Consider the following 16,219-nt stretch of genomic DNA (forward strand, 5'->3'; position numbering starts at 1 on the left):
TCTGCTTTTCCTATCAACAGGTAACTGTGCACTTTCTCTCTACAGCAGTGTGACCAGGAGAAGATCTGACCTGGAATTTCAAATAATGAGGTTAATTTCTGTTATAAACAGAAACACAGGGACTTGGACTTTAAACCAAAATGTGTGTCATGGTTGCTGTGGTGAAGTTTTCTGTAAGGAGACGTTACATAGATCGTGAGCAAGCGCAGTTTACACAAAACATTAAAAAAGTAAAACATTTACACAAACATTTTCAATTCTCAATTTACGCTTAAATTTTCACCACAAACTGCTGTATAAAGAGGAATAAAGAACCTGATGTTACAGGAAAATAATCAGCTTTTGGGTTGTAACACCACCCTGTCATGGATTACTTTCCTGTAACAGCACCTCACAGGGTGTTTTATTCCTTAAGTTTATATTGTATGGAATCGACTCTTGGAATCGACTTCCAATCGATTCCCAAATTAAATCGGTTAAATCAGAGATTCAAAAGCATTACACAGTGCTTTATCTTTTACAAACCATTCAGAAGTGTGTGTGAAATGTTTTGTTTTTTTAGTAGGAGTGTGTTTCATACAGATCCTGATTTTCCTGAATAACTTAAGAATTTATTATTACTATTATTATTATTATTATTATTATTATTATTAGGGCTGTCAATCGATTAAAATATTTAATCATGATTAATCGCATGATTGTCATGAGTTGACTCGCGATTAATCGCAACTTAATCACACATTTTTATCCATTCTAAATGTACCTTAAATTAATACTTTTTTAGTTTTTAACACTCTAACCAACATGGGCATGGACAAATATTGAAATGTATGTTGTTTATTATTAGTGAAACCATATTCAGCATAGAGCATGGAGACTAGACATGTTTCAAAGATCATAGATATTTTTCTTGCTCATGTCTATTAAACATATGAAAAAAAGAACATAGAAAACAGTGACTTCTGTCTTCGCACTGAGCGATTTACTGACACAAACCTGTTAACATTTTCAGATCACTTCTTCTAAACATGCAAAGTGTACATTTATTACTGAAACCACCTTAAATATAGAGCATATTTGACATGTTTTTCAAATAACTTGTTCGTGACTATTAAACACTGAAAGGAATCTAGTGTTGTCTGCCTTTGGCGAGGGGCAGGAGAGGGGCAGGAGAGGGGCAGGAGAGCTCTCTGTATCAGCTGTATGCTTCACCATCAAGTGATATTTTAAACTCGAGGTGCTGCGGTGAGAACTTCATTCACATCCACAATAAATGCAGACTTTTGTCTCGTCGACAGAAACATCAGACATCGTTTTATATATAAAGAAGACGTTCTTCTTTCTCAATTGCGACTTGCTGCTGCATCTCCCATTTCCCAAACTACGGACAAGGCCGAGGGTCAAAAAGAAAATGCGCGCTGTGTTAATCGCGCGTTAATAAAATTAGTGCCGTTAAAATGAATTTGCGTTAACGCATTAATAACGCTTTAATTCTGACAGCCCTAATGATTATTAATCATATTTAAAATGATCGATCTAAACAACCCTGTTTAACTGAAATCATAATAATAATATTTTAGGCTTCTGACCTTAATCTGTGACGCAGATGTACACAAACATAAAATTGTACATAAAAGCCTGCCTTTTCCTCTTTAAGCGTTTCTGTCCGTTTTTGTCTCCGTTCTTTCTTTACTTTTAAAAGTACTATTTGCGTGTTACCATGGAGACGTAACAACGCCTATTTGAATATGCAGATCAGATAACGGGATTTTTTTTAGGGTTCTTTAGATTCATTTATATTTAGTGAAGTGTGTAATTGTGAGTCTAGACTCATTTAAAATGTAAATAAGTGCTTTCATGTCTTAGACACTAGATGGCAGTAGAAGAATTGTACTGAAAAGACACACGCGCTTCACAGAAACACTTAAAGGCATTTTATAAAGACACCAACCTCAAGACACTATTCATGATAACACTGAATTTTAAATATTCAGTGTTATCATGAATAGTGTCTTGAGGTATACATATATATATATATATACCCACTACAGTTCGCGTACCGTCCCAACCGATCTACAGAGGACGCCATCGCGCACCTCCATCATGCAGCCCTGAGCCATCTGGACAGCAGGAAGGGGAATTATGTCAAAATGCTGTTTGTCAACTACAGTTCAGCGTTAACACCATAATTCCCTCCATACTCACCACTAAGTTGGAGATCCTGGGCCTTAGCCCATCCCTGTGTCGGTGGATCTCCAACTTCCTGAGAGACAGACCTCAGGCAGTACGGGTGGGCAACCATGTCTCACCCTCACTCACCCTCAGCACTGGAGCCCCCCAGGGTTGTGTTCTGAGCCCCATGCTGTACTCTCTGTACACTTTTGACTGTGTGGCCACTTCCCGCTCCACCAACATTGTGAAGTTTGCCGACGATACTGTGGTGGTGGGCCTGATCTCCAACAACGATAAGACGGCCTACCTAGAGGAGATTAAAAAATTTAAAACCTGGAGACATGGTGCCAGGTCAACAATCTCCTCCTGAACGTCAGCAAGACTAAGGAGCTGATAGTGGACTTTAGCACAAAGCAGGAGAGGAATTACCGGCCCCTCACCATCAACGGGACCCCAGTGGAGAGAGTGGACAGTTTCCGATACCTAGGTATCTACATCACGCAGGACCTGACATGGTCCTGTCACGTTAACACGCTGGTGAAGAAGGCCCAGCAGCGTCTTTATCATCTCAGACACCTGAAGGACTTTAAACTGCCCTCAAAGGTGCTAAAGACATTCTACACCTGCACCATTGAGAGCATCCTGATGGGAAGTATCACAGCCTGGTTTGGGAACAGCACCAAACAGGACACGCAAGCTCTCCAGAGGGTGGTGTGATCGGCTGAGCGCACCATCCGCACCAAGCTTCCTGACCTGGACACCATATACAGCAAGCGGTGCTGGACCAAAGCCAGGAAGATTATGAAGGACCTCAGTCATCCCAACAATGGACTCTTCTCTCTGTTGAGGTCAGGGAAACGTTTCCGTTCCTTGAAGGCGAACACAGAGAGAATGAGGAGGAGCTTCTTCCCGCAGGCCATTCGGGCCCTCAACCAGAACACCTAGGATCTGGACTCTCTGGTCTTACCCCCACACAACATAACATAACATTCTACATCAGCTGATTGTTGCACATGCTAATATTGCACTACTTTGTACTCTGCACTACTCTGTACACACAATAACACTCACTGTACATCTTCTCTGTACATCTTTGTGTGCACACTGCACTGTCACTTTACTCCCTGTTAAACTGGACATTATATTTTGCCTTATATACACTTCTACAATATATTTATATATTTATCTTACATATGCACACTGTACATACTATACTCTTTTGCAACACCATTTCAATGTTGTCCATTTTATCTACATATATTCATATACTGTATCTTCTGTACATTATAGAGTCTACAAATATATTTATTTATATTGTTTTATTTTTCACATATACTATACATATACTATATTGTACTATATATATATACATATATATTTTTTATTTTTGCTTTTATATTTTTACACTTTTATATTTGTTATATATACATACATAGACATATATTTGCATATGCATATCTGACAGTTGATTTTCAAGTTTACCATTTTAATTTTTTTTCTCTATTTTTCCCTATACTTCTTAACTATATCCCCTATCTCTTCATGTCCACACATTTTCTTTTTTTACTCTTTCCTCTTTTATGTAAGACAGTCGTAAAAAGCATTTCACTACATGTCGTACTGTGTATGATTTCGTATGTGACAAATAAAATTTGAATTTGAATTTACGTATATATATATATATATATAGTTTTGGGACATCTACCTTTCCATGCACATGAATGTAATATGGAGTTGTCCCGCCCTTTACAGCTATAACAGCTTCAACTCTTCTGGGAAGACTTTCCACAAGGTTTAGGAGTGTGTTTATGGGAATTTTTGACCGTTCCTCTAGAAGCACATTTGTGAGGTCAGATACTGATGTTGGACGAGAAGGTCTGGCTCACAGTCTCCACTCTAATTCATCCTAAAGGTGTTCTATGGGGTTGAGGTCAGGACTCTGTGCAGGCCAGTCAAGTTCCTCCACACCAAACTCACTCATCCATGTCTTTATGGACCTTGTTTTGGTCACTGGTGTGCAGTCATGTTGGAACAGGAAGGGGTCATCCCCAAACTGTTCCCACAAAGAGCATGAAATTGTCCAAAATGTCTTGGTATGAAGCTGAAGCATTAAGAGTTCCTTTCACTGGAACTAAGGGGCCGAGCCCAACCCCTGAAAAACAACACCTGAACTCAATGAGGGGTGTCCCAAAACGTGTCCCAAAACGTGTGTATATATATATATATATATATATATATATATAAATAATCCAGCTTTCTTCAGACTAGCTAAAAATCTTAATCTTAACAGACTGGGTAATGGTTCTGCATGTGTGTCCTGTGGGTTCTAGTGAGCATGTGACAGTGTCTCATTGTGGATTTCAGACATGGACATAACATGCATGTTATGGATTACATTTTTTTGTTTTTCATGTCATAAAGTGTAAGCTCTAAATAAAATAAAGCAATGTGTTGTTTTATTAACTGTCTCTCACAGAATGATGGTAATAAATAGCCGCGTAGCTGTCAGTACGTTCCACTCGGTTCTCAGAGTTCTCTAAAATCCCATTCTGCTTTTCCAGGTCATGCAGAAGTGAAACAATATCAGCAGCGCTACGTGCTAATCCAAGGATGGACTCAGACTCCAGCAGTGGTAAGTGGCTTTATTGATTTCATGTGATGAGACTATTTCTGTCTGCTGGGTAACGGACGTGGCTAATACTGGAAACACTTCTATCCTCAGGCCTGTCCTCCAGACCGCACTGATAAAATGTGAGGCCTCGGAGGAACACGGAGCATTTACTGGAGAGTGCTTCTGGAAAACTGGGGTGGAGATGGGACATGGAGACATGGGGAAATGGGGACATGTGGTTCTGGGGCGGGGCATGTGAGTGTAACTGGACCCTCAGTGTGTAACTGGAGAAGGGAGATTTATGAATAGTATAATAAGATGAAATCTGTATATGGATCTGTAGCTTAACACAATTGGAAACTATTAAACAGAGAGAGAGAGAGAGAGAGAGAGAGAGAGAGAGAGAGAGAGACAGCTCATCTGTAAACAGTGGCAGATAGGGAGACAGACAAATAAAGGAATTGATTAATTATATTTTAGCACGTGCCAGGTCAATTATACAACCATAATAATTAGCTGACTGAATTCAAAACATTTTTTTAAGTTTTATTTTTTAAGACTTTCTGTGCATTTATTTAAATCACCTACAGGCGTTTCATGGAGGATTCGGTAAATGGAAACGGTACCGAGCCTGGCCCGCTTCCTAAACTGATAATGGGTGGAAAATGAAAAGAGCCAAAATGTGAGTGTGGATGAAGGTAAGCGGTCAGCAGGGGAAATCCCCTCAGAACCGAGAAGCTTAGGAGAAGTGGTCAGAGATAGAAAGTGAGACTAGCACTGGACCTGAACCTCAATAAAACCTTCTCTAAGCCTGCATCAGAAATAGAATTTAGGCGTCTGTTAAATAAATCCTTACATCACAGTGTCACCGCCGCTCCGCTACTCAACACACACTATAATCCGCGCACACACACACACACACACACACCCGGGGTTGGAGTAGCGCGTGCACCGGTGCGCGGGTCTGAGGTTCTATAAAGCAGCGTGCAGGCGGCCGCGGGTCCGCGTGAGGAGGAACCGGCCACGTTACACCGCGGTGTTGGGTTAGTCTGTAAAAACTCCGAGAGCTTAGAATAAATTTCTCTCCTGAGTTTGTGTAAAGTTACACTCGAACATGAACATGAAGCTCCAGACTGTAGAAAAGTTTCTCACTTCTTTATTTCAGTGACGGAACCCAAACACACACACACACACACACACACACACACACACAAGTAAGATTCTATCAACTGTTACAAAAGTAATGGCACCCCACTGATGCTGCTCCCTGAACTTTCTTTGCCTTTTATGGAGTTGTGTGGGCGTGGTTATATGTAAATCAGCTGCGTTGTGATCGGTCACTAATACGGTGATGAAAGACACTGGTCAACAAACCTAAACAAAATCAGAGCAACAAAGTCAATCTGGCAGAGTTGTTTTATTCGGTAAACATATTAGTGTTAAAAAGTGTTTGCTACTACACATTTAGAGTCAATGTTGCTAGCTAAGCTAGGCTAGGCTAGCCTGTGGCTACAATAACCCTGTGTTTCTTGCTGTAGCATGAGGATAACATGTACTGGTCATGGAATACCCCTGCGAGTATAGAATTATAGCTGATGCAGAAATAACGTGCTGATATTTAGACAATTTATGCGACAAGCCCCGGAGCGTTCCTCTGAGTCAGAGCTGATTTACAGCGTGTACTATCTGAGTGTTTCATGTTGCTTGGCTAATACAATCATTCAGGAGCCTTGGCATGTGTGCTGTCTTCAGGCTGTGCATGTGTGCCTTCATAAATCTGTTCAGACTCGTAATTCAGGTCTAATTATATCACCAGCACAAACCCGTAGTTTCCATGATGGATTTGGAAGTAGCTAAAAAAGCCGAGATGTCATTTTTACGTTCTTTGATGTCACTGATATGACTGATTCTGAGTGATCCTGATATCTGTGATAAATCTCTGCTAAATTTACATTTTAAAACAGACCTTTTGAGTAAAATAAAGATCAGAGGCGGAGCTACATTTAGGTTTGTGATGTCACAATCTGCATCTGGTAATTACTAACTGCGCTGTTTTATTTACACTCCCTGTGTGCTAATCCATTCAGCTAACTTTTCGAAGCTAACGTTAATGATGAATGGATGACATTGTGGTAACTTTTGTATTGTGAGCGCAGAGCTGAGACGTGATATTAAGATCACATTGTTTATTAGCCGCGTGTGCTAGCAGGCAGGATTTAACGAGGTTATAGATTTGGGTTTATAGGTTTAATTGGTGAGGTACCATGGAGAGGCGATGATGAGGTTCACGAGGTTCATCGGGTCTTTTTCTCGATAAAGCTGTAGATGTCATGCGGCTGATTAGGTTTCTCTAACTCTTTGTTAAACCTCGTTATGATGCAATACAGCATGACATCACAGCACCTCTGGATTCTGATTGGTCAAAACGTGATCATTCATTTTTAACTGCTGAACCAATTTATTTATATTTTTAATGGAAGCTAATGTAGTTCTTTAACTTTTAACTAATATTTTGATGTAAAACCTTTAATCGTGGAAATACAGCTATATAAAGTTATGTATAATGTTCTTTTTGGCAAAAACACCCAAAGCCGTAAACCTTCAAATTCTAAGCTCTCCATACGAGTCAGACTTTAATCAGGTATCTTGAAGGAGATCAAGAAGAAAATTATTTCCTCCATCTGTGAGATATCTCTTGCTCTGTAAACGCAGTGATGTGTGTTTCCTGTTATAGGACTAATGATCTGATGTGTGATTATCAGACATCATCGCGCTCGTTATCTCTTTATGATTACAGGATGAGGTCAGGGCTATGAGGCTGACATGAGGGAGCCAGAGACAGGCTTAAATAAAATGTCCCAGAAGCTCTCGGTACTGATTTATTTTATAAACCTAGTTCATTTATTCTAATAAAGATTTATATTTCAGACTCATTATTCAGTACAGAAACATCCTGGTTTTTAATTCAACGTCACAGAAATGAGCACAACATTGAGCAAACTCTGCTAGATTTAGAGGAGCTTGGAATGTTTCCAAATTTTTGCAGATTTTCCGTAGATTCAGGTCGAGGCGTGTCGTGTGATGTCACCCCACGTGTTCAGCTCTCAGAGAGAGTCGTTACAGACGTGTCTCACTGGGAGGAGCTTAAACTGGGAGGAGCCTAAACCAAGAACCCTGTGCTTATGATTTCACCAATTCAAGAAGTTCTACCTAAACAAACAAAAATCTTGCAAGTCATGTCACACATTTTGGGTGGGGGGGGTTGGCGCAGCAAAATCGAGTGTTTTTGGGCGAAATCCTAGAATTTTTTGTTGTGTTGTTTTTGTTGTCCGTGGTTTGAATTAAATAAAGATAATTTGATCGAGTCTAAATTTCTCTGGGTTTTTGTGTGTGTGTGGTTTTGGGTCCAGTGTGTTGATGGATGTTTGCATAAAATCTAAAGCGGTCTCATGAAGATAAACATTTATCTTATGGTCAGTTTTCTGTAAAAATAAAACCCGGAGTATGTGAAAGAGTTAACTCAGGCCACACTTCGCCATGTGTCGGATTCTTTCTTGAGCGCTCTCACGCTGAAATCAAAAACTCGCCTTTTTCCCGAGAGGGGTTTTGGAGCTTGTGAGAAAGTCTCTGGGCCGGACGCCAGGACGAGCCTGACTGCTTACTGAAACCCAATCCATCCCTTCACTCGTCTTAGAAATGTCCCACTCTCATATTCTCTGTCTGGACAGGAGGAAAGTTTCCAATACCTCCGTGCCTGTGCGAGTGTGTCGTCTCGGTGTTGTTCCTCAGGCTGTAGTGAGGAAATTATCTAGCGTAAGGTTATCTCGCCCGGTGACGCGGCTCGGCGTGAGAAGGCGTAACGACACGCACCCCACCGGAAAAAGCTCTTTTATTTTATTTTTTTGGCATGATATTTGTATCCTGTTTCATGCTACAGAGAAGAAACGTCTCCATTAATGCTTCCTGCGCTCAGTGTGGTCTCTTGGTGTTAGTAAGCGTAAGGAAACAGATAGCTGATTTGGTGGACGGTGCACCGGTGGGTCAGGCAGCTGGTGAAGGTGTGTGCCAACTCATTTATCAAGCGATCTGTGAGCGCAGCGCTCAGGTTACACAGGCTTCCAGACCATGACAATAGCCAGGGCTAAAAATATCCATCCATCTGGACAGAGGGTTTTCCACTGGCCTCCTGGTCTGGCTGATGCCACCAAGCGCATCGTGTTCACGCACGAGGACGAGCGTGAACACGAGCAGGAGCGCGCATGCCGACATGCACGTATGAACCTAATGTCAAGGATGATACGCGACCCGCGAAGTCACGCTCACTGTGTGTATTAAAAACACAGGACAGTGTGTGCGAGTGTCACGCACACATGTACACCAGGATCAAAGCAGCAAGTGTTTCTCATTCACACTCAGCTGTACGTGATGTGTAGAAGCAAACACCAGCCATGATTATAGCTGCAGAAACATAGATACCAGAAATGAGCTCTGCTTTCTGGTGTGGAGGATCTGAGGATGGATGGACAGGAAGTGATGGAGTGGTCTGTTGAATTTTAGGTCAATGTTAATCACAAAACTCCAGGAAATCAGTTTGCAGTGACAATCAGGTGTCAGATTTACTGCACATTAGGGTTTTGTGCTATTGTGGAGTCAAAGCTGATGTTCTTTAGGAGGCTCAGGACAGTTTGCCGTGACATACTTCCTGTTTTGCCCTGAGCTCCTGGTATTACAGGATCCTCTCCGTCCTGCTTTACCTCTTATCCTGCTGACAGACAGTGTTTCAGCCCTGTTCAAACACACACACACACACACACACACACATACCTTCACACGCAAATCGCTTCATGCACACACACACACACACACACACACACACACACACTGTCCTGTTGTCTGTGGCGTCCCTCAGGGTTCCTCTCGCACTGATCTGTTAAACTGAAGACTTTCACGTCTAAGGCTTCAGATTTTTATTAAAGATGTGAAATTCAGATGATTTGTCAGAACTCTACACACTGACACACAAAGTGAAATGTTTTGTCAAGGTCAGAGGAATAGTTACAATAAAAATAGCAATAGAATGGGTTAGGGTTAGGGTTAGGGTAACAGGGAAAAAATATAGAACATATAAATATAAACAAATCTTTTATATATATGAATAATTACAGCAGGTTTTTATTGAATGATTTTCTCAGATCAGTGTTTTTTATTTTTATCCATTTCATAATAACACTTATAAATCAAAAGCAAAATGATCTCCAGGAAGTCTTTCAGTCTTTAAAGACAAACTGGATCAGTGTGAATGTCTTAATCAGCTTCAGATTAGCAACGCAAAGCTAATGTCCAGGATCAAACTCTTACCAAAGACGAATGACACAGTAAATTGGACCCTGATCGAAAGACAGAAAGTAAAGTAGTGAACAGAAAACTGATGAAACTTCAGACCACAGACCCAGCACTGAGGGACCGTTTGAGCCAATCACCTTCCAGCGTTAAGTTGTCTTAATTTGTCACATATACATCACTGCAACATGAAATTCTTTCTTCACATATCCCATCCTTGGGGGTTGAGGTCAGAGCATGAGAGCCATGATACAGCATCCCTGGAGCAGGGTGGGTTTGGGGCCTTGCTGAAGGGCCCAACAGTGGCAGCTTTGCAGTGCTGGGGCTTAAACCCCGACCTTCTGGTCAATGACTCAGCACCTTAACCACTTGAGCCACCACCGCCCCTTATACCTAATTGGCATGAATCTGAGAAAATCTTTTCGTACATGTTGCTAAAATATTTGATGTTATTTTTCAGGATAGTTAGATCAGTAACACAGCCTTGAGTTTAAAAGGACAGACTGTATTAGCCATTTCAACGCTGTCCAGATAAAGACGGGCAATATTTTTGTTTTCCAAAATGTAGATGATCCTAAAATGTTGTCCTTCAGGTTTCCTTATGGTGGCCGAGAAGTGCAAAACAAAATAACAGATCAGTTACACAATAACAAATCCAAAAACACAAGGACAATTCGGACAAAGCGGAAAGGTGGAATGGAATTCTTCCCTCTGATTGGACGAGACATGGGTCACTCAGGACCTACAGGAAGTCCAGCAGTAGCTGCAGCAGTAGAAAGTGCATTGGTGTGTGTATGAACACAGCTCTGCTCTTATAGCGCTCCTTACCTCCTTTAATCTGGAATAGTTTGGTCTTCAGAACATTCCTGGTGTGTTTTTAGAGATCACAAACTAATCTTTACTCCATGATACACTATCAGTATCTCCAACATCACACTGACCATATGAACGTCCTTCCTCACAGTAGAGCTGAATGAACTCCATTTTCTTATAAAGATAAATATATATGTTTGTTATTTTCTTTAAAAGATTTTAATGTTGCACTATGGTTTAAAGTGAAGGCAGAATACACAGATAGATACACAATTTCCTACTTCCTGTAGATCCTGAGTGACAGATGTCTCGTCCAATCAGAGGGAAGAATTCAATTCCAAATCTATACCTACCTTTTTCGCTCCATCTGATTCGTCCTTGTGTTTTTGGATTTGTTATTGTGTTCTGCACGTCTCTACAAAACCGTAAGATCTAGATCCTCCTGATGTTCCTGTACTGTTGTGTCTAACTGCAGGTGCACAGGTTCACTCTGGAGTTTCTGAGTGTGAATGAACTGATCTACCTTCCAAGTACTGGAGTAATCAGACCTGAGCTGATCTCCAGGCAAACGTGTGAACATGTCAGATTCGTTTAATTCAGTCACGCTTGTAATTGTCCCGTCAGCAGGAGTTTCAGCCTGTACATGGTGTGTGTAGAGGATTTGAGATCTAATCTGATAATGTTCTGTAATATCCATCTGATATCCACCCACATGCTTGTTCTCAGGTTCTGGGTGGAGTCATGGCCAGATCTGTGAGCGGAGAGGTGTGAGGGAATTCAGCTGGGTCATGAACTCTATCATCATCATCATCATGTAGCGGTGAGATGGCTGACAGAACCACGGATTGCGTAGCCGTCACCATTCTGTACCTTGAACTCGGCCCATATACGGCACGTAGATCTTGTGTTTGTTACTGAGAGAGAACTGAGAAGATAACAGTAGCTGCAGCTAGAGCACCACCTCCACCTGGGAGAAATCTTCTTCCTGTTCTACTGCGTGGATGGAATTAGGTTCCTCCAAAAAACTCCACACTAGAAACATCTTAGTCAGAGTTTCAGGACACTTGAAGGCTACGGAGAACCAGTCGCAACTCGCACTGATGTTCAGCTAGCCTGATTAGGCTGCAGGACCAGAAGCTCCAGATTTATTCCAATTTTCATAATAAATTTTCATAATAAAAACTTTAAAACACTTTGACAGTATTTATTTCCACAGCCTGGTCTAATTATACAGCCGGATTCCCGAACTCCAACATAGCATAGTGTCATGTTATTAAGCGAAGTGTTTATTAACTGTGCGAAGTGTCGTGTTTCTGCTGTTAATTGCATACAGCTTCTTCATCTTCTGTTTCTGCTCCGAGGATTACGTGAGGACGTTCCTTACAGAACTTCGGAGAGGTTTATCTTCCCCATGTTTTCCCATGGATAACACTTCCAGAAACGGAAGATCGCAGTAAGACTGGGAGAGTTGGGAATGTGTTAAACGGTGTGGGAGATGAACATTGGGAGCTTCTCTAAACTCTTCAGGAAACATGAAAATTAGCCAGCCGCTGCCTGTTCCTGCTCTTACCATTTAAGGCAGAAATAAGTGATAGGGATTAAGTGCCTAGATTTTTAAGATGCTATTCTGGGAGGTGACATGGATAGTGGTGGTGAGGATCGGTCAGTGGCAATGAATGGTTCCAGACTGGTACAGTACCTTGATACATTGCTAACCACTGATACTGTTTCTCGACTCGTGGTACACCACATTTCTGTTTCTGAATCGGTTTGAACCTGCTTAGAAAATTGTCCATGTTTCTCTTCATCCATTTCTTGTGTAGAATAAAGGGTTTCTCACAGGTTCTTTGAAAACTTCGGGATCCTTATCTTTCCTCTAGACTGAAGGATCCAGCTGCTGAGTTCTGGACTCTGATCGGTCCGGGCAGTTCAGCTTCTTGTCAAAGCTTTATATCGTGCATTCCTTCTCATATGTTATCGTTTCCATAGCAACAGCCCATTCGTGTTTCATGGGCAGGTTAAAAAACCGTGACTTTTTTTTTTTTTTTTTACATCAAGGAGATTTAACATTTATAGAAGGAGTTTGCAGTCCAGGACCAGAGGAGATTTTTTGGTAGAGAGAGATAATAAAGAGAGTCTGCTGAGGGAAAGAGTGTTTGTAGCTGCTATAACGTAAGCGACAACAGGAACTGATTGAATACGCCGTAGTAGAACATCCCTATCCTTAATTTTTAAAAAAATGACGTGAGATTTTTCGTTTGTCCTCTCAGGCACCATTAAAAACCTTTTTCTTTTCTAAAACTTCCAGCAAACCCGAGACTCCCCTCTGAAACCTGATTTGACCATCGGAGGAATTTTACTTGACTCGTCTCGTGTGAATTCTTCCTCTGACGTGTTGTAAGGTTGAAACTTCAGCGTCCTTCTCCACTTCAACAAAACCCCCGGCATTGAATTAACACCTGCTCTATTGATTTGACTGTTTATTTTGTGTCCAGCAGCTTGAATATAAACACTGCAGGTGTTAATGGAAGATTGCTGTGTGTTGCTGTGAGGATGTGCGAGGCCTTGCTGTGACTCTCTGTGATGAAGCCTGACTCAGCAGAGTGCGCTGCCCAGAGCAGCTTCAGCTATTCAGGAGCTGATATTAAATTTTATTTCGGAGTGTTCTTCCAAGTTTACAGCTTAAGTGGTGCACATGAGCGAGAGGATCATTTACCGCAGAGCTCACACATGCTCGGATAACTCCGGCTCGCTGCTCCGGCACCCGGAACCCCCTGCTCTTGTGTTTTTTTTTTTCCATTGTGCCTGCCAAAGATCAAAAAAGAAATGTTGATGACTCCAGAGTCTTCTGGCTGGTAGCGAGGTCTGGGTCAGATTTCCTCTCAGCACAACAATCTGTTTAGAAAACACATTATGTGTTTAAAAATGTACCTGTAGCATGCGTAAGTGGGAGAACGGACACGAAGGGCTTTATTTGGGCAAAAACCCGAGTCAAAAAAAACATGAGAGGACAAACGGACAAATAACGAGGGCTTAAAAACTAAACAGTCAAAACTATTCCAGAACCAGGTTGCCGACAAACAGGTAACCAACGATGAGTGGGCGGAGACTAGAACAGGAACAAAAATAAATGGTATGGAGCTTGCTGCCATGGAAACCGCGACGTGAATCTGTGAGACAAATTTAAATAAGTGGAAATCACACCGTATGACATAAATCCTAAACCTTTTCCACGTGTAAGTAACAAATTGGCGCGAAACGCAGGAATATTCCGTGTTTATGTTAATATGTATTCTGAGGTAAAGACAGTAAACACTGTAGACGACATGATGCATGTAAACATCTAACGTACTTTAGTTAGAACACTCTGGGGGGCTTTTCTACTGCATCATTTTACCAGTGAGTGAGAAGTTTAAGCGATTCAGCACCATAGATTTGCTAAAACCTTTAGCTTAGAATTTCGTCACCAATAAAAAAAATGCATAGAAACAGAAGCTACATTGCTAATGTCGGGTTTTCGAGTTGTTGAGTCGAGGCTCTGACTCCTTGCTGCTTCTCAGAAACAGAGCATGACGTCTAAACGTTTTTTATGTTCAAACCCCGAGGTGGGCCAAGTGACGATTAGCATCCTTCTCAGTTCCTCCAGGAGTTTTTTGTGATTGTTGTGGCCAAAAGCGTTTGATTTTTATGGTTCTTGTACAAATTTGCGATATAACTTTTGTGTGTTCAGGAACAGGATTATATTTTTACCTTCTTTCTGACTCTCAGAGCTTTACCCATGTTCACACACGTGAATTGAAGAGAACTTCGGCTGAATGCGTGTTGAATTTTGAAATATTGACGCTAAAATACTTTAAAATAAAGTAGCTGAGTAGCTGTAGAATGAGAAATGATAAGACTTACAACAATGACCTGAGAACCTCAGGATCTCCTGAAAGGAAAACACACACTGCCTCACACACAGGTGAGAACAATCACACATCACCTGCTGGTCTCTACGCCCAAACACACCCCCAAAGGCACAAATGCTAAAATGTATTACTTCAGATTATCATGCTAAATAATATAGATAAATAATATAGAAAATCATGCTAAATTACTTCAGACTATGTTGTGTATTCTAACAGAATTTACCGGAACAGTGTGTTAACACTAAGATCAATTATTTTAAACTAAACATCCTCAGATTGGGTAGTACATGCTGAAAGGAATAACATCAAAATAGGAAGCGAATGCTGAAGTAAATTACCTCAGATTACCAAGTAAATTCATAACAAATGTCACCTTTAGTCAATAAATGATATGAAATCAAGTTAAAATTTCATTTAGTAAAGAAATCAGTCACCTCAGAGTAGCTAGCGAATGATAAATGACCTGTGAATTAGACTAGGCAGCACATGCTTATAGAAATGACCTCAGTATAGTGAGATTAGTTACCTCAGAATGGACAGAAAGTGATAAGTTGGCAAGATAAGTTGGCTTATACTATACCACGCTAAGCTTTACTAGCTTATACTAGTTTCAGATATTGAACGAAACACGGCGTGATGATGTCACAGGAAACTAATCGCAGATGAAGCTCCTTGCGAGTTCCTTGCAAGTTTTTTAAGGAACATTTAAAGAACTTTCCATTTGTTTTTCATCGGTTTGTTGTGGAACATCTGCACAAGGAATGAGCGAGTTCCTGTCGTCTCTTCCGGCTACCGTCGCTATAAACTGTGATTAAGCTGTAATAAGCTTGTCACGTTAGCAAGAAACCGCAAAATTAAAGCCTCTGACACTGGAGACTCCTTCTTTTCCGAACATTTCTTTACTATGGTAAGCCGAACACATCAAAAGAGGGACGAATCCGCGCCACCCGATTGAGCCACCCTGGGCGGACCAAACATCTGCGCGGCCCAATGGACAGAGCAGCGCGACAGTCTGGATAGCGTAGAGATGAGCTGGTTTACTTGCGCAGCCCAGTGGATAGCGCACCGCGGACCAGTTTCAGTCGAGCAGCATGGGCCTACTTGAGCAGCGAACCACAAACCTGTGTGATCCACTGGGAAACGCTGAGCAACTCTGATGGAAATAGACCCCACCCACAATCAATTTTACCCACAATTCTCCGCTGTAGTGTAAAGTGCACATGGAAGCTTAGGCTACAAGACAGTATAAAGTTGAACTTCGTAAATGTATTATGTTTATTTTTCCTTTATGGAAACTGCAGTGTTGTTCGACAGTACTTCGTGGAATTACATGCATGTCTAGTTGCAACGGAAGGGGCTGTTCAAAGCAGGA

This window comes from Hemibagrus wyckioides, linkage group LG21 (genome assembly GCF_019097595.1).
Source record: "Hemibagrus wyckioides isolate EC202008001 linkage group LG21, SWU_Hwy_1.0, whole genome shotgun sequence".
In the NCBI taxonomy this organism is placed as follows: Eukaryota; Metazoa; Chordata; class Actinopteri; order Siluriformes; family Bagridae; genus Hemibagrus; species Hemibagrus wyckioides.